At 36.9% G+C, this 25703-nt stretch overlaps 1 protein-coding gene across 5 annotated transcripts in view; it reads left to right on the top strand.

Moving 5' to 3' along the window:
- The window catches only part of apba1a (amyloid beta (A4) precursor protein-binding, family A, member 1a), an 89300-nt gene that overhangs the window by 3395 nt on the left and 60202 nt on the right, over positions 1-25703 (top strand). For 4 of the 5 annotated variants that reach the window (XM_051681044.1, XM_051681049.1, XM_051681036.1 and 1 more), the window contains exon 2: positions 20269-20461. The gene's annotated coding sequence lies outside the window, so the exon portion shown is untranslated. Of the gene's footprint in view, positions 1-20268; positions 20462-21196; positions 21294-25703 lie in introns of all 5 variants that reach the window. The other variant, XM_051681056.1, reaches the window with a different exon arrangement.

Consider the following 25703-nt stretch of genomic DNA (forward strand, 5'->3'; position numbering starts at 1 on the left):
TAATGCAAAGTAAAATTACTCCACTTCAGACATTAATGCTTTATAATATGAGCACATAAAGCTCATATTTTGGCAAGTTCTTTGTACTTACCATACAGTGTCAAACAAAAGCAAAGTGCAAAGGTGACAATACACCAGTAAACAAGAAAAAAAATACCCAGAGGGCTGCCAGTGAGAACAACATTCAGAAACTCACAACAGCACAAGTACATAACAGCCATTATTAATTATAGGATTTAGAATTAACTGATTACAACAGTTAAAAAATTAACTGTTTTAGTTGTTACAACAAGACGTAAACATTACTGTGTTGCTAGCGGAGTTTTAGCGTATTGCTCTTCGATAACAATATCGTGCATGTTAATTACCGTGATATATCGTATTACTGAATACCATCACATGCCTACTTGCCGAGTCAGGCCATTCTAATCCTGATTTCGCAGCACCACAGTAAAAAAGGAAATGGCAACCGTGCCAATGAGCCTGGATCGGTATGGAAAGGCACGGTTCTGCAACGAGAACCGTTTGGTACCAGTGAGTGGAAAAGCAGCAATAGTTTCAGGGTCAAGTATGGAAATGAAGATTATCATTAAGTGGGAGGACATCCCACTCAATGTGTATGATGGTTACGGTCATGGATCTGAAGGAAAAACAGACAGCAGTTTTTGAATCAATGGTGGTCATAGCCTTGCGCTCAAACAATGATTCATCAACACAGGTTACAAAGGAGAAATGCAACATGCACTCTTTTAGCTGAGTAGAAGGAAGAGAATGGGTGTGGTTAATATCTCCACCTCAACTTTAAGCATAGGGTCTGAGATACCAAATCATTCAATTCATGCAAGACTAGTATACTGTTACAAAAGGAATTAGAAAAGAATTAGAATGTTTGACAGTTTCCCAATCAATGTTCATCATAAATTCTGTGGCTGAGATTTTAACATGCAGTATACTAAAAGCATTTGTAAACATTGCACAGTGACTGAAATGGAGAGACGGTAAACCTTTTCCTGGCCATGTTTGCCTTTCACTCTGTACACCTTGTCAATTAGTTCTCTGTGCAAATCTGTCATGCCAACCTGCAGTAAGATGTCTAGTTGCTAGCTGATAGTGGGTGTTTTAAAAGACAGACATTTTAGTGGTTATTAGCAAATAGACACATCCAAGCACGCATGGATATTTGTCCCAATACATGGAGAGGAGAGATCAAAGGTGATCCTAAACTGAATTTCTCTAAAGGCACTCAGTGATTTTTGGTTTCTAGTATTTTTCTGTCTGTTGTTGCGCATTTGTGATTGGAGTTAAGCCTCAGGTCCCAGTGGAATGTCTTTCTAGGCAAATTATTGGAAAAGCTGGAATGGGAAATATCCCTCCCAGAAGGGCTCTTTGACCTGCAGCATAATGGGCTTATTCTGATTACTGTTCTATCTAGCTATATGGACATCAGGGTTTTGCTAGGCAGCTTCCCAAATGTGTGTTGTATATATAAAACACACAGGAAAAGGTTTGACGAACACAATGTTTTTCCTGTGTTGATGTATTTCCTATTGAAACAGGAAGTTGGGGCAAGACATATCGAAAGGCCTTTATTTAAACATAGCCAATAGCATTTGATTTAGCCATCGAACCATAAGTGTTTATTTTTTAGACAGGCTTACTCTCTGTGATAGTTTGGAGGGCATTTCCATTTTTGCATGTGTTAATCAAAGCCACCTTGGACACCCAGTTCTTTATATTGTCTCTGCATATATGCATTGACAGATAGTATTTTCACACATTCATTACCAGTGCAAAGTTGCACCTGCTCTCAACAGAACACGTATCTGGGATAAAATTCACGCTACACTCCTTTGAAATAAAAGGATGAAATTGGATGAAAGCTTCAATATTTGCTTCAGATAAAACTAAGAATCGTTTTTTTTTTGGTACATCAAATATTTCATTTACAATAGCCTTCTTTTATGTTTATTAATCCAATACATTCAATCACATTCCTTAATTGCATGTTCATACATACCAATATTAGAGTTTATGTGGTCAAGTTGTTTATTGAGATAAAGCAAATCTCTTACCATACTTCCATTTAAGCAGTATGTTATTTAAAATATAGAGCTGTCCCTTACATGGGATGTAGCTGTATTAATTTTTAAGCAGTGAGTGTTTAGTTTTGTCTGGTGGTCTCATATGAAATCTTGAAAGTAAAACAGCTGCGCTTCACCAATACCAAGAGCCCGGTGTGGCCATGGGCTGGTTTTGCTCATGTATTATTTGTCTTGTGTGGCCTTTCAAGTCAGCAGATTTCTGTCAATAGAGTGGGAGAAATGATTAAACTGCTTTCAGAGTCTGTTTTTAGACTTGGTAAAGATTTTTTCATTAATATTCTCAGTGCCAACATAGAGGAATTCTGCACCAAGGTAGCATCCAAATGGTTTTAAACAAATATGATCTGAATATCTGTGTGGATAGAATAATGACTTTGGGTGTGGTGAGGACCTTGAGGCACAGTTGAAATATTTTAAAGCCATTCATTCAAGTGTTTAATAACAAATATTTTATTTCTTTCCATGAAAAAGGTGTGAGCTGTGCAAGAGTTTGAGCTGCATTGAAACCCTGTCAAAATTCACACCTAATGCCTCCTACACACTGCATGATTTTCAAAGATGTCGGATTGTGGTACCGTTCATATTACACAACTGTCTGTCTTGTCATGGAAGTCGTATGGTTTTCAAATTACACAAGGAATCGGCGACAGGGGTGAACACATTACAAAACGTTTCACTATTGACGAATCCCCGATGACTCTGCCTGGACTCCAAATTACGTTACACAACAGAGTACACGTGAGAAGTGATACGAGATACAAAAACAAATGCATGATCATATGTTATGCATTTCAGAATATGATGTGTATATTTTTAATTGCCTTTACATAATGTGTAAAGGCATCATATATTTTATTGGTTACAATATGAAAAAGTACGTCCTACTGAAAAATCTATCTATTTGCTTACCTGACTGTCCAAGAGAATTGGTAATTTCTCTCCAACTCTTCTCTTTCTCCACCCAGTTGTGGTACAGTTCAGAGGAAACATCAAATAGGCACTGGTGCTCCTGCCAATGTTCCACAAATTTTTCCTCCATTTCTTCGGTCCATTGAGACTTTCTTGATACCGCAGCCATGCTAGATGATGTTCTGTTGCAGGTACATCAGGACTCCTCCCACTGAAACTTCCCGTGCCCCATTTCTTGCTCTCTCATTGGCTGTAGGCCAACGCTGCAGTTGTATTCAGTCAAAACACATTTCAAATTGGTCCAAATACTTAACAAGCTAGATATTTCGCTGACATCGGCGACGCGTCGGCGCTCCTCTCAGATCGCATCTTTGATAAATCATACTTTGCGTTCGTCACTCACGGGAGCGAGCTCTGATTTGCCTATGATTTCAGGCTTTTGTCGGCGAGCTCCACAAAACTGTCGGTGAGTGAAAATCGGGCCTAAAATCGTGTTGTGTAAACTCGGCATAAGTTACCAGAGGTCACATCCTTGTCAACACAGTGAATATTTTCAAACACCTTTACGTTCTAGTATCAATAGTCAGATTCAGACCATCATTGAGTGGAGCTTGGGATAGTTCACTCAAAAATGAAAATTATGTCATCGTTTAATTACCCTTATGTCATTCCAAACCTGTATGATTTTCTATTGTGGAACACAAAAGGAGATATTTACCAGAATGAAATCCCCAGTCACAATTCACATTCACTTTGTATTTGTTTCCATACAATAAAATTGAATGGTGACTGAGTCTGTCACTCTCTAATATTCGAGTATATTAAACCTACTTTTGTGTTTCATAGAAGAAAAAAAGTCTTGGTTTGGAATGACATGAGGGTAGGTAAACAATGGCAGAATTTTCATTTTTGGGGGAACTATCCCTTTAAGGCTATTCATTTACATAGTGTCACTGAAAGTGATTGAAAGGGATAGTTCACCCAAAAATGAAAATTCTTTCATCATTTACTCACCCTCATGTCATCCCAGATGTGTATGACTTTGTTCTTCTGCTGAACACAAAGAAGAATATTTCAGCTCTGTAGGTCCATACAATGCAAGTGAATAGTGGCCAGAACTTTGAAGCTCCAAAAATCACAAAGGCAGCGTAAAAGTAATCCAAAAGACTGTAGTGGTGTAATCCATGTCTTCTAAAGCAATATGATAGGTGTAAGTGAAAAATAAATCAATATTTAAGTCCTTTTTTACCATAAATTCAACTTCCTGCCTAGTAGGTGGTGATATGCACAAAGAATGCAAATTGCCATAAACAAAAGAAGAAGAATATAAAAGTGGAGATTTATAGTAAAAAAAAAAAAAAAAGGACCTAAATAATGATCTGTTTCTCCATCCAGCTTGACCTTTAAATATCCCGCGATTTCAGAATCTAATGACACGTGGCTGTCCATGGTGTCAGCATCCTCCCGTTCTGCAAAGTCTTGAAAAGCAGCCTTTTTTGCTGGCGGCGGTTGTAGGTTTTCCTCTGTGTTTACCTCATCAAACCCCAACTCATTAACTAGCACTTTGACAAAGTGAATCACAGATTGTCTTTCATTATCATCAATCATCTTTAACTGATGCAGTTTGGGAGTAAGGAATGTCGCTATTATGTAGAGCATGTGAATTCCATTTGCTGCCAAACTCTTTGGCAACATTAGTTTGTCCAGACGTTGTACACAAGTCGATGCAATTTCAGTGAGAATGCAGTCAGCCCTGTCTACTTCGCAGTGGTTTCTTAGTCTTACGGACCACGGCAGAACTAGAGATGCACTTAAGGCCGTATTGTCTGACTCCAAGTCACCAGGGTTTTAAGAGTATTCTTGTTGATGCACCCTACTTTGTCATACTGTTTATTATCCAACAGGATTGTTGGATCATACTGTTGAGACACAGAATCTAGCATTTCAAAATTAGAATTCCATCTTGTCATTTTTTTGATATTTCTATTTTGTGGGAGTTTTGCGAATCATTTTATTCTCCCGCAACCCGCACACACATGAGAGTTCTCCCGCCCTCACCCGCGCCGCACTCTGTTGCGTCGGGTCCCGCAGGTCCCACGGTAGTCCCACGGGAGTGCAGGCCTCCACTTCAAAGTTCTTGTCACTATTCACTTGCATTGAATGCACTTACAGAGCTGAAATATTTTTCTAAAAATCTTTGTTTGTGTTCTGCAGAAAAAAAGTCATCACATCTGGGATGTATGAGGGAAGGTAAATAATGAGAGAATTTTCATTTTTGGGTGAACTTTCCCTTTAAATTTATGGGCATAAAGTACTTTACAGCATTGGAACTAATTTAGTTCTCTGATGTGATTTAAATGTCAGTGTAAAATTATAATATGCAGAGTGGGGAGGACAAGGAAGATACAGTTGCCCTTTGCTGCTGATGTGAAATGTTTTATTTTTAAACATTTAAAGGAATAGTTCACTTAAAATTAAAACTGTCATAATTTAATCACACTCATGTTGTTCCAAACTTGTATGGGTTATTTTCATCATAAGGAGATGTTTAGTGGAATGGTAAAGGCTGTGCTTAACCATACAGTTGGGGATTAGGGCTGTCAAGCTCCATAATTAACAAAGACAATATATAAAAGTACCATAAAAATGGTACATAATCTCTTGCACAGTAAGTCTTCTGAAGCCAAAGCTTTGTTAATGTAAATTTCTGAATAAAATCTAATTTGCTCTTGTGCACATTCAAACAATAGCTTACAAGACATGCAGGAATAAATCTTGGTATGACACTAGGTAAATGATGACAACATTTTATGTAATTCTGTAAATGTGAAAATGATGAATCAATTTTCATTTTAGGGTAATCTACACTGCGTACACAATTATTAGGCAAATTGTATTCCTCAGGATTAATTTTATTGTTGAACAAACACAATGCTCTGTCAATCCAAAATGTTATTGAACTTCAAACCTGAATGTTTAAAGAAAAAGTCAGTTTTGTCTTTCTCAGGGGAATATATAAGTGTGCACAATTATTAGGTAACTAAATTACAAAAAGAATTTCTCCCAACTCAATTGTTTATTCTCAATTTTTAGAGTAGGTGGTTTTTAGATTTCATACAGCTAGGAAGATTCAGTTTGAAAATAAATCTAGGGTCTGCTGATTACTGTGAACTTTCGAAGTGTTAATGGCCAGGATGAAAGTTTTCTTTTTCCAACTTGTGATTTATTTTAATTGCAAGAGATAAAAGATTTATTTTATCAAGCCAAAACATCCCTTACACTTGTTTTGCACCATCTGGCAGTGGTTTGTTTGTTCCCTTTGTTGTTTATCAAGGAGTCATTAACTTATGGAGGCTGCTGTAAAAAGAGGTTTGTCCATAATTAGATTCACATTTACTTGCATAGAATTATAATGAATTTTATATAAGAGAATAATGGCACTGCAGCTAAACTAATTGAAGAATTCTGACTGAAAGAGAAGTGCTTAATTTTGGGTTGGTTTAATCTAGTTTTTTGAGCTTGGCAAATTTTTATTTAGACGTTGTCATTATTAAATTTTTTTAACAATCTGCAAGAAGGCACGACTAGGTCATGTTTCTATTATGAGACATAATTCCTCTGAATAATAATTCCAAGCTGTATTGCTGGTGAAAAAGCAAAGCTGACAGAATATTAATTAAGACAACAGACAGCAGTGACTTAAACCGACCGTGTATAATTGGCTTTTCTAAACAAATGTATTAATAATCATTAATATCACAATCTCCCATATAATTTCAGCAAAGCTGGTGTTTCATGTGTTGAGATTGCATTATTTGTTCTCTCAAATAAGGGAGACTAGAGCTAGTTCTCACGTTTTACTCCAGTGAATATTTTCAAGGTTGATTTGAATTTTGAATGTCAATGTATAAACAGTATGTGCACATACCATCTTGTCCTGGCTACAAAAGGCTATTGAACATTTCTACTGTTATTGCTCAGGAAAAAGATATTGTTCATTGAACACATGTTGACCTTTTGTGTTCGTATTGCAGGGCATGTTGTCATACAATATGTGGTAAGTTGTCATAATGAGAACCTTCCGTTTGTTGACACTGATTTGAGAAAAATCCTATACATATTTCAAATGTATAATAGGCTTTTCTGCAAATATTAAACAGTAAAAAAATTATTAAACACAAAACAATGAAACCGAAAAATGTAACAACTTGCCCCAACTTGACATTTATGAAAAATACCTTTCCTGAGATCACAGCTCCTTTTGGTTAAAATCTACTTCATAGCTGACCCTTGCCTTAATATGCCAGTGTGGTTTTGGGTTCACTTCTTTACCCAATAGCTATTACAAAAATATAATCATATTGGAATTGTGGTTTGGTAGATAGAATTCACAAATGTCATATATTACGACAAAGTTGTTTGAAACAAACACATAAAACCACTGCTTGAGAAAACAAGCATTTGTGCAATTGGATTTTTGACTCAAAACCTGATAAAGCCCGTGTGACAACTTCCCCATATGACAGTTAGCCCTGGCCTCCCCTTTAGCATCTAACACATTGTAAATATTCAATCCCACACTTACTACTACTAATGTTAGCTACCAATGTTGTTCTTATGTAAATACACTCACTGAGCACTTTATTAGGAACACTATGGTCCTAATAAAGTGCCCAATGTTTTCTTCTGTTGTTGTAGCACATCACCTCAAGGTTCAAGGTTCCTCAAGGTTCGACATGTTGTACATTCTGAGATGCTATTCTGCTCACTACAATTGTACAGAGTGGTTATCTGAGTTGTTGTAGCCTTTCTGTCAGCTCGAACCAGTCTGGCCATTCTCTGTTGACCTCTCTCATCAACAAGGCATTTCCGTCTGCAGAACTGCAACTCACTGGAGGTTTTCTATTTTTGTTTTTGGCACCATTTTGAGTAAAATCTAGAGACTGTTGTGCATGAAAATCCCAGGAGATCAGCAGTTACAGAAATACTCGAACCAGCCGGTCTGGCACCAACAATTATTCCACAGTCAAAATCACTGAGATCAAATTTTTCCCCCATTTTGATGGTTGATGTGAACATTAACTGAAGCTCCTGACCCGTATCTGCATGATTTTATGCACTGCTGCCACACGATTGGCTGATTAGATAATCTCATGAACAAGTAGGTGTACAGGTGTTCCTAATAAAGTGGCCAGTGAGTGTATACTTTATATAGAGGCGAGTATAAAATGTCTGCTGATGACATTATTTCATTATTAGCAGTGCAGCAATCACACTGCATATTATAAAGCTATGAGCCCTGTGGGAGGACAGGTGTCCTGATTTATTCTACAAAAAATATCTCTTTCTCTACTTCACTTTTTCTCTCTGTCTCTCTAGCAGCTCATAGCTAATGGGGAAAAATCAGTTTATGAGAACTGCAATGTGAATGATCTATTTGCTGTTTACTTTGATGATATATTTAGCACATTTTCTGGTTGTCATTCTCATCTCATGAGAAATTTACTCTGATGTTTGCCAAACTGATCTCAGTTTAGGCTGGCTAACAGACACTTTGTTGAATGTGTTTTGTCCAAGACATATAAAAGCCTGGAGATTAACAGTGTTGGATTGAATGAAATACACAAAAGATGGGGTTTTCTTTGTTGTGATGCTGCCCAACCCCTCCAAGTTCTCACGATCCACAATTCATTGTCTTAGCGAAGAGCGTGAAGCTACAGCTATGGTGTGTGTATCAATTTGTGTCTGGGTTTGTGTTCAGAGCCTGCTGTGTTAATTCATGAGCACTTGAAGGTCGCACCACATGAGAGCTGCTCTGTCTGGTATTCAGAGACCATGCTCAGTAGAGTTTGGTGTGTGGTGGCTAATCCAGTTTCTGGTAGAGATTATCCCAACATAATGTAAGGCTGGGAGTCTTTAGACGATAACCCCTACTGCTTAAAAACAAAACAAACATGATTATTTCATGTTTAGACAGTGATAGGTGTATATAGGAGTTGATAATCAGTCATCAGAATGTGGTTTGTATTTTTATTTACGCTTTAAGCAGTCATTAAGTTCTTTACAAATCATAGGGAAAAATTGACGTAACAGTTGCGCATCTTTTGCATGCAGCATTTCAGCGCAAAAACCTTAAACCATTTGCAGTCAAGTTGAAATGGTGATGCACAGTATGTATTTAAATTAAGTCAGTAGCTATGATTCCATCCAAGCTGCAAATTTATTTTATGCAAAAAACCATAATATCGCAAAAACAATGTGCGAATAAAGCCGCGTTTCCATCCCATGTGTTCCAAACAACAAAACAGCCACTTCCGGAGAAATTGTAGCCACTGTGTGTCTTTAATTCATAAAATACTCGCGGTTTAAAGCACACAGACAAAACACTGTAAAGCACTTTGTCCCATGTCTGGGAGCGACAGCGCATCACACAGTTCTGGGAGCATCATGTGTGTGCGTTCCTCCTTCCTTATGTCTTTGCCATGTGGATCTATAATATATTTTACAAAAGTGTCAATAAACCTGCTCTTCGGTACAGTTAAAGTTTGTATTCGACTTATTTGCCCTGCAAACTCTTTGCAGGGTTTGGATTTTCTAGACACTGTTATTTCAGGATGACCAGAGCAACATTTCAGATGCGATGATTGGTCCGCTGGTTAGTCCAGTTATGAACAAGTTATTCAATCACATTACTTTTTTGATGCGCATCTTGTATTCCTAATAAATTCAGTTGGAGTTTATTCAGTATATGTGTTTCCATCATAGATTATGCGCATTTCTTCTTATCGAAAAAAAAAATACAAAGCGAGCAAATGCATTTTTAATGGGAGATTTTACTTGCATCTTGGTGTTTCCATCCAGCAGATATATGTGATATTCCAAAATGTGCATAAAGAGACATGGATGGAAACATAGCTAGTGGCATGCTTTTCAGTGCAAAAATACCTTCTTTCTTTTTAAATTAGGCTTATTTTCTGCTAAATTCAAAAAACTCTGCGCTATTTGGCTGCCGCATTTAACATTGCACTATTACCGCCCACAAAAGCCGGCGGTGAACAGTATTTTATTTAAAAGAGATGTTTGTGTACCTTTTCTAGTGATCATGTCAGCAGAAATTTGTAAAACAATGAATAAATGATGGAGAAGATCATTATAACCGGGCATATATTGAGACTGCCTTTGCCGTTATATTTCAGTTGCCTTTGTCTTTGTTTTAAAGAGCCGATTCATGTGCCTATATTGCAGTAGTGGAGTGATGCTGAACAGTCTCAGTAAAGAATGCCTCTGCAAACTAGCACTCAGAATTGGCCGGCAAATGGGATATTGCCTCATGCAAATTGTGTCCACCACAGATTATTTGGCTATGTTCGGAACGTTACCTGATTTGAATTACTCCTTTTATAAATCATGTGCTAAAACAATGTAGACAGCATGCGCTAATAAATGAGGCTATCAGCAGCCAAAATTAATTCTTAGTGAATTCCCCCCACTGATTATTTTGATTTTACCTGCTCATTGTTTTTTCAGTGATACCCCAGACCTCTGCATGAGCTGTCAGGTGATATGTGTGTGTGTGTGTGTGTTGTGCTTTATAGCTTGTGGAAAGGTCATCTCTCTTCACCTACAGCTCCAGAGGGAGTAATTACAGACCGATGTGGCCACCCACATCTCTTTTCTCGCCCCTCTCTCTCCAAACACACTACAGAGCTCACCATCAGCTGGGACACACGGGTCCCTGCTGCTGTTTCATCACGTTTGATTTTAGTCTGACAATTTCTAAATTGTACCAGAAATTTCTCTCACTCTGCAGTGGCTCCTTGTTCTGCAGAAAGAAGAATTACTCTGAAACAGTGGAAGATCTGTAGTATCACTGCTCTGTGTTTTTAAATCAGTTGACCAGATTTTTATTTGCACATTTTGGCAGATGGTTTAATCCTGTATAAATTTACGGTGCATTTTTTTTATCAGTATGTATGTTCCCTGAGACTCCAACCCATGACATTGCTAGCATCATGCTCTACTGTGCTATTTAACGTACAGGAACACTTTTGTGTCATGCTTAATGCATGTCATGCATGTTTGTTTCTTAAAGTCGACTGATGGCACTGTTTTTGAATGATTACATAGCCTATGAAAGTGGCATAATCAGGTTGATCTGGAGTTCAGTAAAGCATTATATCCTAGAAACTGAAAACATAATGCAGACTGCATGCAGGCTTTCATTTCCCACTGGCTTGTACTGATTGGAAGGGTAGGGGGGAAAAAATTACCTTTCTATATATTGCAGAATATTAATCTAGATCAGAGACACTCAAAACGAGCCATCTTTTGCAACCCTGTGTTATTTCATCATCAAATATATATTTATCAATAGCTTATCAAATGTGTATTAATTGTGAGGTGTCCATTTTCAAGAGTATTTACGGTAGTTCTCTGTCTCACTGAATCACAGTTTGGTTAAAGAGGGAAATAAACTAAAAAAGGATGTAGACATTGAAATGAACAAAGAATATCTAAGCATAGCTGATGTTACATGAGAATGGCGGTCAGTCAATCAAACATGCGTGCTTTCATTCTCATTTGAGTCACTTAGTGTAAATCTGTGTCAAACCCATTTGAATACCTCAACAGTCATAACAGGAATAAAATAATCCTGCAGCAGCGTTGACACGCCTTCACGCAAGTGCTTATTACACTAAAAAGGCTGAACAAATCTTTATTACTTCTCACTGGAGAAGTTTTGGAGGCAATATTGAATATATCTCTCTTGTTTTTGAATGTATCGCTGGTGAGTGTGATGTTGGACACTCATGGTGTTTAAAAGTTGACGGTGTCTTTTACAGTGACAAGAGAACTGATCATATCTATTTTCTACAATGCTATAAATGTGGTAGAAAGTGGCTCTTTGAAAAATTAAAACCAAACCATAAGAAAATTTAACTGTTAGACCCGTAATTTAAAGGCTATGTGTATAAAAAAATGAAATGAACTATGAAATGAATAATTTTTTACTATAAAAAATGTTTACTAAGAAAAATATTTATTAAAAAATCTATAATTTTGGTGTAAATAGTACAATAATAGATTTTAATAGTAAATATTTTTGATATTAAGGGACCCACCATAAGGCCAAAACAAGTTAAGTTTCAAATGAACTTAACATTGTGTATTATCTTTACCAGTTTTCATAAAAAATCCAAATTAGATTTTTTACATCGGAAAATTCTAAACACGCCCAAGTTTGCCACGCACTGTTTTCTGGAGGAATTTACAGACAGCGACTGAGTGACACTGTCAGAGTGAATCCTTCACCTCACAATATTGGTAAGATATAATTTTTCTTTGAATTATTATTGTTGGTACACCTAAATTACTAATATTAATGCTGCACTATGTAACTTTTTGCTCTCTTGCCACATCTGTTTGAAACATAAAATTGCAAGCAATTCACTGCTCCTCTGGCGGATGAATCTCATGATTTGAGCACATAGCCTGTATGTGATCATGAGGGGAAGATTCAAAGCTGGAGTCATAACGTGCTATTTTCATCTTGATATTATGTTATACGATTAAACATTTAAAAATGAAACATGACTTGCTTTGATGAAAATAAAAAACACTCCTATTTACACATTTTGAATGAATGAATTTGACACATATAGCGCTTTTCTGACACTACAGTCAAAGCGCTTTTACATAGAGAACAGGGGACTCAATCACAACAGGTTACCAGTATATTTTAATAGGATTATTCAAGTGTTTTATCTACTATTAATGTTTGTATTGTACTACACTTATCAATTATTGTAATATTATTGTACAGCCTCAGTTGATAATGCAAGTGAACTGAAATACTACAATAGTACGTCTATGCAATTTACACAATAACACTGTAAACTAAAAACATAAAACAAGGATTCAATATTGATGAGGATAAAATATACTTTATTAAACATGAAAATAATATGCTTAAATACGCAATATAACAATTACAAGAAGTCAATTTCGAAAGTCATAAATATTAGTAACCATGTAACAGTAACTTGCCCCAACAATGTAGATACACCGTGATCGGTTAACACGATTAATGTTCGATTCATACAAGTATGACAAGCAATATACGCTTCAATAACCCTATCAGACAACATATCCAAGCATAATAGTAGGTAAACAACTTTGCCAAACGGATAACAGGTAAATGATCAAAAAAATAAATAATAATATTTGAAGTACTAGCTGTACTACTTAAGATTTTTTTGGTTAAAAATTAACAAATGCCATTATTGATTGAGTACATAAACAATTAGTGTTAAAAACAATGTCCTTAATTAAAAATTATTTGTATTTTGAGATGTCGGGTCAGATTTGGCGTGAAATGTCGTTCATCCTTGCATCATTATGCCATGTCTGTAAAGACAGGAAAGAAGCTGGCTACCGGCTGTCTCATGTTCTGGCTGGAGAAACTATAGATATATGTAGATGCCTTATTAGCAGCTGTTCTATGGGCCACGATACATTGGTAATTAAAGGGGTGTCTATAATTAGCTGGATTACTGTTGTAATTTGTTTTTCCAAAATTAAGCTTCATTGGAATATCACATAGATTGTGAAGGGGCTCTGACTCCATTTGAACACTGTATATATATATATATATATATATACCAGAGTATTCAAATATAAATCGTAAAATTAAAAATAGCCAAATCTACTGGATATTTCTCTTAAATTTACCCATAATGAATGGGTATTGGTTAACTATGGTTCCCAACATTGTATTTGTTTTACGTTGTGATATTGCTTAATTGTTAAATCTTAAACATGAAGAAACTGAAACAATCACCATACAAGTGAGATTTTTTTCAGATAGCCTACACTTAATGTTTTACTTCCAACAATGTAGAGTGTCTCAAAGCAGTTTTTACAAAGTGGCGAGTCTAAACCCTCAAGATGACTGTCTGGTGGAATAAATACTCAAAAAAATTAGAATGTGAAAATACAGTCTCTTCAAAAGCTAAAGCAAAAACACTAGCTCTCTTAAATCACCACTAATTCCAAACATTTGCAGATATATACACTGAAAAAGGCCTTTTTATCATAAGCACATGTGGGATGGAAACCCCTTTAGTCATAAATTGAATCACAGCTCCCTTGTTCAGTAGATAAGTGATAAAATGAAGAGAAAACACAATTTCCATCCCACATGTGCCATGTTATGTTTTGGAATAATGTTTGCTCTGGAAGCAAGAAGGCTTGATAGCTGAGTGAAGTGACGGAGTAGAATTCCCAGAATCACAGCACTGGACATGAACAGATAGTGAAAGGGAGCATAAATGTATCCATCACTCACACGCACACATGCGTACACACATACAAGTGCACGCACATAACACAACCCGGGGTAGGAGTGCTGTTAACTGGTGAATGAAAAAGGCCTGGGAGAGGCTTAGACAAAACACAAATTTAACTGCCACTGTCAGCAGAGGACAGATATGATGGAGCCTGTGGCCTAGATACTGGCAGGAGCCTAGAAGAAGCATTGTACCCTACACGAATGTGTGTAATATTCAGCAGGCGAAGGATTGTTTATGAATGTATAGTGGGCTCAAAAATCTGAGAGCACTGCTCAAAGCACTTATATTTAGCTAATTTTCATTATATATTATACTTTATTTTTTATTTTTATTTTTGTACATTCTTTTTAAAATTACATATTAAATAATGAGCATAATTAGTTGAATTGAAATATTAACATGAATTTCTTAATTTCCCCCTTTTGCTTTAATGACTACTCTCCAGCTGGCATGGACTCCATAAGTTTGTACAAAACCTCATGATCCATTTTACCCAGCATGATTTCAGATCATTTTGTGCTTCAATGGAAGCAAGGACATTCCTTGTGTACAAAGGAATTGACATGGTAAATGTCAAATTTGCTCATAGTGACCTAGAAATTGTGAAGAATCTTTCTTCTCCTTCTACTTCATAATGTTTGTTTTAGTTAGATTTTTAATGACAGATTTTCAATCTGGTCCCAGACTTTTGGACCCCAAAGTATGGATAACATATTGTACAATAGTCTCTCCTTTAGCCTTTAAGATGTAATTTCCTAAATATTGGAGGATAGGCTATTTATATTTATATTTTATATCACTTTTCTATCTCTTTTTTCCCCCAAAGCGACTCCTAGTGTACTTGTTATATAGGGACTATTCCCCTGGAGCAACCTGAGGTTAAGTGCATTGCTCAAGGGCCAATGATGATGGCTCATGGCTTGTTCCTTGCAGAGCTTGAACTAGCAGCTTGCCAATTACCAGCCCTGAGCTTTAAGACTGCAAAAATTATTTTCTTAATTATCTTTTTAGTCTTGTTTCCAGTAAAAATATCTAAACATCATTAAAACAAGAAACATTTACTTAAGAAACAAAATTGTGTAGGATAATGAGACTTGTTTTTGAGAATGTATTGGCAATTAGTTGCTTGTTTGCTTGTTTTAAGCATAATTATAACATTTAATGAGGTTTATGCTTAAATAATAGTAATAATAATAATAATAACTCAACACTTAATTTAAGATATATGTACTGAAAACAAGTCTTATCTTACACAATTTTGCTTCTCAAATCTAGTAATCTTCACATATAATCTTGTTTCAAGCTACTACTACTACAACAACTACTACAAGATATTTGACTGGAAAACAAGACAAAAGTAACTATAAGAAAGTGATTTTTTTTTACCCCACTGTGATAAGGAAAAATAAAAATGGGATTCAATGAATATTCCGTGTTCAATGCAAGTTAAGCTCAATCGACAGTTTTTGTGGCATAATGTTCATTACCAAAAAAAATAAATACAAAAATAAAAAATTTGACTTGTCCCTTTTCTTTAAAAAAAGCTAAAATCAAAGTTGCAGTGAGGCACTTTCAGTGGAAGTGAATGTCTTGTGGCTATACTTTTGAAACAGTGAGTATTTTAACATTTACTGATGTCCCCATTCACTTCCATTGTAAGTGCCTCACTGTAACCCAAATATTTGCTTTTTTAAAGAAAAGGAGGGGCAAGTCAAAATAATTTTTTGTGGTAATAAATATTATGCCACAAATGCTTTAAATTGAGCTAAACTTGTATTGAACCTGGAATATTCCTTTAAAAACTAGAGTTTTAGAAAACAGTGGGACAATCAGTGTTAATATGACTTAAGGAATTTTTTTTTTCTCTCTCCCCTTTTCTCCCAATTTGGAATGCCCAATTCCCACTACTTAGTAGGTCCTCATGGTGGCGCAGTTACTCACCTCAATCCGGGTGGCAGAGGACAAGTCTCAGTTGCCTCCGCTTCTTAGACTGTCAATCTGTGCATCTTATCACGTGGCTCGTTGTGCATGATACCACGGAGACTCCGCATGTGGAGGCTCATGCTGCTCTCCGCGATCCACACACAACTTACCATGTGCCCCATTGAGAGCAAGAACCACTAATCGCGACCACGAGGAGGTTACCCCATGTGACTCTACCCTCCCTAGCAACCGGGCCAATTTAGTTGCTTAGGAGACCTGGCTGGAGTCACTCAGCACACCCTGGATTCGAACTCACGACTCCAGGAGTGGTAGTCAGCGTCAATACCTCAAAAAAAAAAAATTGTCGACCTCTACAAGTCTGGTTAAGCCTTTGAAGCAATTTCCAAACACCTGAAGGTACCACGTTCATCTGAACAAACAATAGTACGCAAGTATAAACACCATGGGACCACTCAGCCATCTTACCGCTCAGGAAGGAGATGCATTCTATAATAAGAATAATAATAATAATAATAATAATAATACATTTATTTATAGGCACCTTTCAAGACTCTCAAGGACACCTTACAGACATAATCAAGTTTATAATAAGAGAACATAAAAGATAAAAAAAAAAAAAATCTAAAATCACAAATAAAAAATTTGCATTATCATTGGAATAAATACCTTCATAAATAAGAGTTATTTGTAATAAGCTAATTTAAAAAGGTGGGTTTTGAGGAGGGACCTGAAAGTGGAAAGGCGATCACAATAACAGATATCTGGCGGTAAAGGGATCCAGAGTCGTGGAGCAGCACTGTTAAAGGATATGGACCCCATATAAGTCAGACGAACCGAAGGTATCACGAGAGAGAGAGAGGAACAGGATCTAATAGTGCGGGTAGGAGAATATATATGAAGAAGATCGAGAAGATAGGAAGGTGCTAGGCTATGAAGAGCCTTGAAGGTCAATAACAGAATCTTGTAATCAATACGAAATTTAACAGGGAGCCAGTGAAGTTGAGTTAGGGGTTTGTGAAATAATCCGTGCAGCTGAGTTTTGTACCAGCTGTAATTTATGCTGAAGTTTTTGTGGTAGACCAAATAGAAGGGAATTACAATAATCCAAGCGGGACGTGACCAGAGCATGTATGAGAGTGGCAGTGCTGTGAGTTGAGAGGGAGGGGCGAAGACGATTTATGTTGCGCAAGTGGAAATAAGCGGTAATATTATTTACATGTGCTTCAAAAGTAAGAGTGCTATCCAGAATGACACCCAGACTCTTAACTTTCAAACAGGGAGGAACAGTGGAATTGTCAATGGTCAGAGCAAAATGTTTTGATTTGGCAATATTAGACTTAGTACCTACAAGAAGAACCTCAGTTTTATTACTATTGAGTTTGAGAGAGTTACAAGAAAACCATGATTTTATTTCAAGTAAACAGTTATGAAGTGAAGACGGTGGGAGAGAAGAATTTGGCTTGGTGGACAGATAGAGCTGGGTGTCATCTGCATAGCAGTGTAAGTGGATTCCAAATTTCCTAAAAATATAGCCGAGAGATAGAAGATAGATTAAAATAATAAAGGGCCCAAGACAGATCCCTGTGGAACACCAGTAGTAACTGGAGAGCACTGTGAACGAAAATTCAATTTAACGAACTGAGTGCGATCAGAGAGATAAGATTTAAACCAAGCAAAAGAAGTGCTGCTAATACCAATGGATACTAATCTCTCTAAAAGGATGTTGTGTGAGATAGTGTCAAAGGCTGTGCTTAAATCAAGTAGAATGAGTATAGACTGAAGTCCTGCATCAGCTGAGATTAACAGATCATTAGTGATTTTGACCAGAGCAGTTTCAGTGCTGTGATGTAAGCCAAAACCTGACTGGAACTGTTCATAAAGGTCTGTCTCCTAGAGATTAATGTAGTTTGGTGCGAAAACGTGCAAATCAATCCCAGAACAACAGCAAAGGACCTTGTGAAGATGCTGGAGGAAACAGGAAGACAAGTATCTATATCCACAGTAAAACGAGTCCTTTATCGACATGACCTGAAAGGCTGCTCAGCATGGAAGAAGCCACTGCTCCGTCATAAAAAAGCCAGACTACAGTTTGCATTTGCACATGGGGACAAAGATCTTACTTTTTGAGAGATGTCCTCTGGTCAGATGATTCAAAAATTGAACTGTTTGGCCATAATGACCATCGTTATGTATGGTGGAAAAAGGGTGAGACTTGTAAGCCGAAGAACACCATCCCAACCATGAAGCATGGGGGTGGCAGCATCATGTTGTGGGAGTGCTTTGCTGCAGGAGGGACTGGTGCACTTCACAAAATAAATGGCATTATGAGGAAGGAAAATTATGTGGATATACTGAAGCAATATCTCAAGACATCAGCCAGGAAGTTAAAGCTCGGTCGCAAATTGGTCTTCCAAATGGACAGTGATCCCAAGCATACCTCCAAAGTTGTGTCAAAATGGCTTAAGGACAACAAAGTCGAGGTATTGGAGTGGCCATCACAAAGCCCTGACCTCAATCCGATAGAAAATTTGTGGACAGAACTGAAAAGCGTGTGTGAGCAAGGAGGCCTACAAACCTCGGTTTCAGTTTTCGGCCCTGTGTCTCCAGGATTTTTGGTTTCGGCCAAAAAATTTCATTTAGGAAATTGGCAGTGGCAGGTAACTACTTCAGCCTTACAAGCTACTTTGGCAGGTGGGCGCAGCTGGAGCAAATTTAATTGTATTCATCTTGTGTTCAGTGCTTTATAAGCAGTAAATATGCTTCTCATATCTGACACGCGCATCTCCGCGTGATGAATGAAGCGTGCTTTCACGCGAACCGCCGCAGCACACATCAGCGTGCTCCAGAGATAAGTGCAGAATAGCGCATGACGAAACTTGCGTGATTCTGTCGGTCTTCACTTGATATCGCGGTGGCCAGCGGAGAACATAGAACTTATTTGATCCATTTGAATTTTACTGAGAATTTTCTTTTTTAAAGCACTATTTGGAGGAAGCCGAACCTCTCAAACTGCTAGATAGACCTGACATTATAAACAGCACTAGTTACTTTTATCACTTTTTGTGGGACGGGGGATTTTGGCTAGTGAAAATGCTGAGTAGTGACTTTTGAACACCACAAGCCATAGTGGCCGGTGAGCCAAAAAGATAATGTCAGGCTCTGCTTGTCAAACCTACCTAAATAGGATGCTAACCAATGCTTCATTTAAAAGTGATTTAAAAAACATTATCTTTTAAATAATTTGGTGTCTTAGCTCAAAGTACCATAAACAAAGTGATGTTTTAGGATCTGTGATGTTTACTTTGTGTCAGGCAAACAGCTGTCTTAAGGATTCTGGCAGTGGGTTTAAATGCATATTCTGCCTGTCCATTCTGCTTGGCAGTTTGCAAGATTGAGCTGCATCGGAGGAGCTTCATGTTTTTGTTTTTGTATTTTAATGACAGCTTTGTTTATCATTAATTACCATTTGTTGTAACATTTGTTACAAACATGAATCATCCCTGAAACCACACGACTTGCTGAGCAGAGATGTGCTATTACTTTTCTAAGTGATCAGATTTTAAATTTTTGCCTGGCAGACAATAAAACAGGCAAATTTTGCTGTGATTTTGCGGTGGGCTCTTTTATGTCCAGCAAGTAGCTAACATCTTAGCAACCAATCAGAGTACCTTACCGCATACCAACTCTAACAACATCTCAGAACAATGTAACAACCACATAACAATGCCTGGAAACTACCATGAACACTCTGGCATTGTAGGGCCATGTTTTGTACAGGCAAGCACCAAACACATTTTCCTCAGAATGTGAAAAAAAATCTAGTTTTCTATTTACATTTTTACTCAAACTTTCTGAAAAAACCTAAGATTCTTTTTGGTCATCACTGATAAAACTTTTTAAAATTAACCCAAGCATGAATATTATGCAATTTATTGTGTGTCTCTCTGTTTCTGTGTTTGCAGTGAAATGTTTGGCTCTGTCTGACTGCACCAACCTGGAGCTGAGCTGCTTTTTCCTTCATTTCCTGCCTCCAGATCATGAACCCTGATCCTAATCATTGCAGAAAAATTGCAAACCCTTAACTCATCTACCTTCACATCCCTCTACCCTGCTACTGGCACTCCTTCAACCACAGAAAATAGATGAGCCTGGGAGGTGAGCGCCTGTTTCTTACTGTCAGATATTAGACTGAGATCAGATCTCTCACTAAAACTCTTACACTCTATTTGGATGTTCTCATATCTCACTCATTCCTTATATGAAAACTCAAGGGCTTACCACGCAAAGTGAACAGATGGACTAGAAAGAGTTTGTGAGTGAGAGAGAACTATACAGAGAGTGAAGGTTTCAATATATCCTCATCACAGTTTATGGAATAACCTCTAAATGATGGACTCCTATCCACTGGCTGAGTGAAATCTGTCCTTAAACATCGAAAAGGGGTAGTGTGTAATTTCTGCACCACTAGTGTCATCAAACAGAATTGCTAAAATTACTAGATTTTTACATTTTCTGAAGAAAACGTGAGTGGTGCTTGCCCATGCAAAAGTTCCTGCCACCATGCTAGTGTCACAGTCTGTCTCCCTCATGTTCTTCTTCAAGGACTCTTATTTTGAAGTTTTCCCCTGGACTACATCTCCCATAGCTCACTTCCCTCATCACTTCCATCTGCTCCTCATCATCCTCACCTGTATTCCATTCCCTCATTTAGTTCCTTGTGTATAAAAACCCTATAGTTTTGTTCATCCATTGTCAGTCCTTGAAGTGTTACATTGTGTTAAGCTTACATGTTGAGCATTATTGTTTGTTTCCACTCCAGTGTTTGTTGTACTCCAGCAATTGTTATTAAAGGATTTAAAGTATTTATTCCTGTATCTCTTCCACTCCAAGAACCCAACGTTACAGCTAGGGTGTTGTGACTGGCCCAAGTCTAGAGAGTCTCTGTGATATTCTGTTCCCTAGATATGGTTCAGGTCCCTTCTTCATGGTAAGTCTATTGGATATCTTTTAGCCCATTTTTCTCATTTGCCAGGCAAAAATCATAATTCCAATTGCTTAGAAAAGTAATAGCACACCTCTTTTCAATTAGCCATACAATTTGAAGTATCCATTTCACAAACAATAAAAGCTGTGTGCCATAGTTAAACACTTAGGGTTAGGGGTTTGTTCAAATCTTTAACCCTAAAGATGAGCAATGGTAATAGTACTGCTTGCATTAACAAGCACCACTAATGATTGTTTTCCGAACTGTGAATCTGATTCACCACTGCATTTGATACATTCAGCACTTTTACCAGAGCAAAAAAAGCCTGTGATTGATTCCAGTACAGACATGATGTTAAACTTCTTGCTGTTCTAAGATAATCTGCTTTATCAGATTGTAGCTGGATTTGACTCTTATCCTCTGACAATCCTTGTGATATTCACTCTGCTTAGAGCAGATATCCTATCAGCAAGATTTGATAATATTTTAGCCATTGCAGTAGCTGTGCATTGTGTGATATAAATAATGACTATACAAAGCAGCGGTAGGCATGGAACATACCATTTTCAAAATGGAGGGTATTGTCACCATGTGAAAACCACTTGCATTGGTTCTCTTGGGGCAATCCATTTGCGCTGTACTGCAGGATATTTGTTTATTTTCCCCTGTGAAACATTGCCTGAATTCTTAAGTGGGAAATTAAAAATGTAAGAGATGCATCATCCTTGGCAAATTTTTGATGTGTGTAGAGATCTTGACAGGTTTGATTTTCAGATATAGAAAGAGATAAGAACATACCCTTTTTTCCAGTATAAATGGTGAAAGTTTTAATATCCAGAAGGGAAATTTGTGAATAACATTCCCTTTTAAGGGCACCATGGTGGATTCTGATGCTTGACATTGACAATTAGATAACTGGAGTCATATGAGAGTCCACTGTATTAAGTAGACAAGGAGAGAGAATGAAAAAGCAGTAAAGTTGCCACTGATAGGTGTTGGATTAGCGTTGTGACATTACACCAATTTGACCACACATGCAAACCTACACCGTTATGTGTGATGCTTTTATTAGTGATCTTTTTCATATGTAAATTTATGCAAGTCAGGACTTGGTTTAAATCTGGTGCAGTTTGACAATTTGGCTTTGATATCTTGAGCAGTTTCAAAGATTTCAATGGAGGAAGAACCCTGGCATTGTTCTTTCCCTGCTGTCCCAATCAGAACAGACCTGTGACCCACTTTTAGGTCACAACCCACCAGTTGAGAAACACTGGTGTAGAGGAAGTGATGTAAAGTTTATTTCAAAGAAAGCACAACCACATAAGGACAGCAGCCAGGCTTCTGTTGGAGGAAGATTACAACAGAATCACTTAGTCTTGCAATTGTTCCAGTTGAAAAAGAATAACAGTACTGGATTCTAGCACCATACATACTGGAGGCTGTGCCTCCAGATTATTTTTAGAATAAGGGGTGAGTTAACAAGGTCTAACAGCTCGGCTCTCTTAAAAAGATGAAATAATTAGAGAGACATGACAGAAGTATCTAATCCTATATCAAGTGATTGTTAGGATGAAAATGTATTTAAAAAACCCCCAGCTGTAGCCAGTTATCTTGAAATTCTGCAGTAGAAGTTCTGTAAAAACCATCATGGCTAGTCTGCATTTCATTGACCTACTGCGTGACTAACATTTCTCATTATTCTGGCAAATATAATTTCAGTTGCTATGAGGTTTTTATTGGCTGATCCAGTTACAGTGAGTCACAGGTCAAATTTGATTTGCCAAAGGCAAACGTGAGTGGGTAGATCTATACCATTGATTGGCCATATTAGTGAGGTATGCAAATGTGTCTTCATTTATGTCTTTTCTTAAAGCTCCACAAGACACCATTTGAAATGTAGGAGACCACGTCGTTTTAATAGAACATCCCTCTGGGAAATCTGAGTGGAATAATATACAATTCACTAACATAACTGTGCTTATTAAAACTTATTTACAGAGAAATTGTATGTGACGTTGTAGCTTAATGGCATGTAGGAGCAATATTACAGCAGGTTCTTTTTTTTTTTAATTAATTTTGCATACTAAATACATAACATTATCAATTCAGCTGACTCTGGTATCTGTCATCGTGTGGCACCAGCTGTCAATGTAATTGTAGTATGCTTTTAATAAGCCTGAACCAGTACATTAGTGGGTGAAGTTTGGCATGTTTTAATGGTCCTGTTTGACCAGATACAAACCCTTATGGTACGTCCCACCCAAACACCACACACCATTGACAAGCACTAAGAGTACTATTGTGCATTATTCAGTCTCTCTCTCTTTCTCTCTCAGAGAGATGTTAGGCACTCTTCTGTCAGTTAAAGTGACAGTTCACCACAAAATTAAAATTCTGTCATTATTTACTCACCCTCATATCATTTCCATCCTGTATGACTTTATTTCTTCCATGGAACACAAAAGGAGAATTGTACTGGTTCTCTTTTACTTACAATTAGGCCCATTGGTATTTAGGCTTTCAAGCTTCAAAAAGGATGCAAAAAATCATGAACGTAGTCTTTTTGTCAGTTTGACTGGTGAGCCAGGTCTTCTAAAACCGTAAATTTAAGTCATTATTCACTGATAATCCTCCCCTCCAGTGAGCTGTTAACAGCTGCAACTGGATCATTTAGTCAACTAGAGAACCAGATCAGTCTGATTCATGAACGATTCATGAATGAATCATTCAGACCAGTTTATGAACTTCAAAAAGGATCCAACTCAGAAAAACGATTGGTTCACAAATCGGACATCACAACTTTTCTTATGAATGCACCAAAGATTACATTCTGTCCCTCACTTAAAGCTATCGTATGACTCTAGGAGACTTGGAATATAACACTAGGGCTGCAATTAATTATTATTTTGATAATCGATTAATCTTTTATTCCTTCAGTTAATCAAATTTTAAAAAGCCAAATTTTAATGCCTGTATCTTAATGTTTTATTACAAAACAAATGATTGTATTCTCTACAAAATATTTGTCCTCAAAAGTTTTGATGTTACACTGTAAATTGCATGTAGTTTTTATTTATTTAAAAAAAAAAAAAAAAACTTTGTCCTCAGTTTGAAAGCTGTAGGACAATTTAAACTACTCAATTACCAGTGTTTATCAAATAGCACAGTTTTATCAAAATGGTTGTGCTTTTTCTGTTGTAATCGGTTTGACACGAATGCATGCATGCTCCCTTGCTCAGTGAAGTTTAACTAACTTGTGGTAAAGACAAACAGTTTTGCAAAAATGAAAATACGCCCCTTATTTTAAAGTTAACATTTTATGCATTATAGAAAAAAGACAATATCAATAAAATGTTATGCCTGGAGGGAAACAACTCGAGCGTAACAAACAGCACAAGCACTCTGTCAATGTACCTGATGTGTCAACAGGCCCACATTAAACAGTATGTTTATGATCATTTAAGTGTTTAACAAACTGCTCCCGTGCACTGGACAACTTGGGTTGTGTTTTTTCCACTTCAACTTTCTTTGCCATTTTTCAAACAAGTTTTATCATGCAAATTAATTCACTTTACTACTGCCGAGTGAAAGAGCTTCTCTGTGCGTGCTGCACAAATCCAACTAATTGATAATGAAATTTATTGTTGATTATTTTCATTATCGATTATTATACATTTTATCGATTAGTTGTTGCAGCACTATGTAGCACAAAGGTTTTTAATGGACCACTTATGATAAATTTTCATCCTTTTTTTGAAGCTTAAAAAAGCCTCAGTCCACATTCATTGCAATTGCATGCAAAAAGTGACCAGTACAATTCTTCAAAAATGTTCCTTTATGAAAAAGTCATATAGGTTTAAAACGACTAATGAAATAATTTCTTTGAGTGAACAAGCCTATTTCTTTAAAAATATGGTAGTGGTAATCCTGTTAGAGGAACAATTAAATCAAACTCATCATACTGTATGTGTGTGCATTTTTGTGTATTAGTGGATGTGTGTGTGTGTGTGTGTATGTGTACTATGTTTATATTACATTGTGGGGACCAAATGTCCCCTCAAGGATAATAAAACTGAGATCACCTACCTTGTGGGGCCCAGCCAGCTGTCCCCACAAGGGAAATGGATTATTAAACATACTAAACAATGTTTTTTTTTTTTCTTTAAATGTAAAAAGGTTTCTGTGAGGGTTAGGTTAAGGGGTAGGGTTAGGGTATAGAAATTGTTAGATCTGCATAAAATGCATGGAAGTCTATGGAGAGTCCCCACAATGATATGAAAACAAGTTTGTGTGTGTGTGTGTAATTGGGCAATTGGAGTAAAAAGACTTCTTAATCATAAGCAACTGGCAGTCAGAATTGCAATGGAGTTTATTTTGTGCTCGAGTTGACGAGCTCATTGTGTGTATGATGAT

The sequence above is a fragment of the Myxocyprinus asiaticus genome, chromosome 3 (assembly GCF_019703515.2).
Source record: "Myxocyprinus asiaticus isolate MX2 ecotype Aquarium Trade chromosome 3, UBuf_Myxa_2, whole genome shotgun sequence".
Lineage (NCBI taxonomy): Eukaryota > Metazoa > Chordata > Actinopteri > Cypriniformes > Catostomidae > Myxocyprinus > Myxocyprinus asiaticus.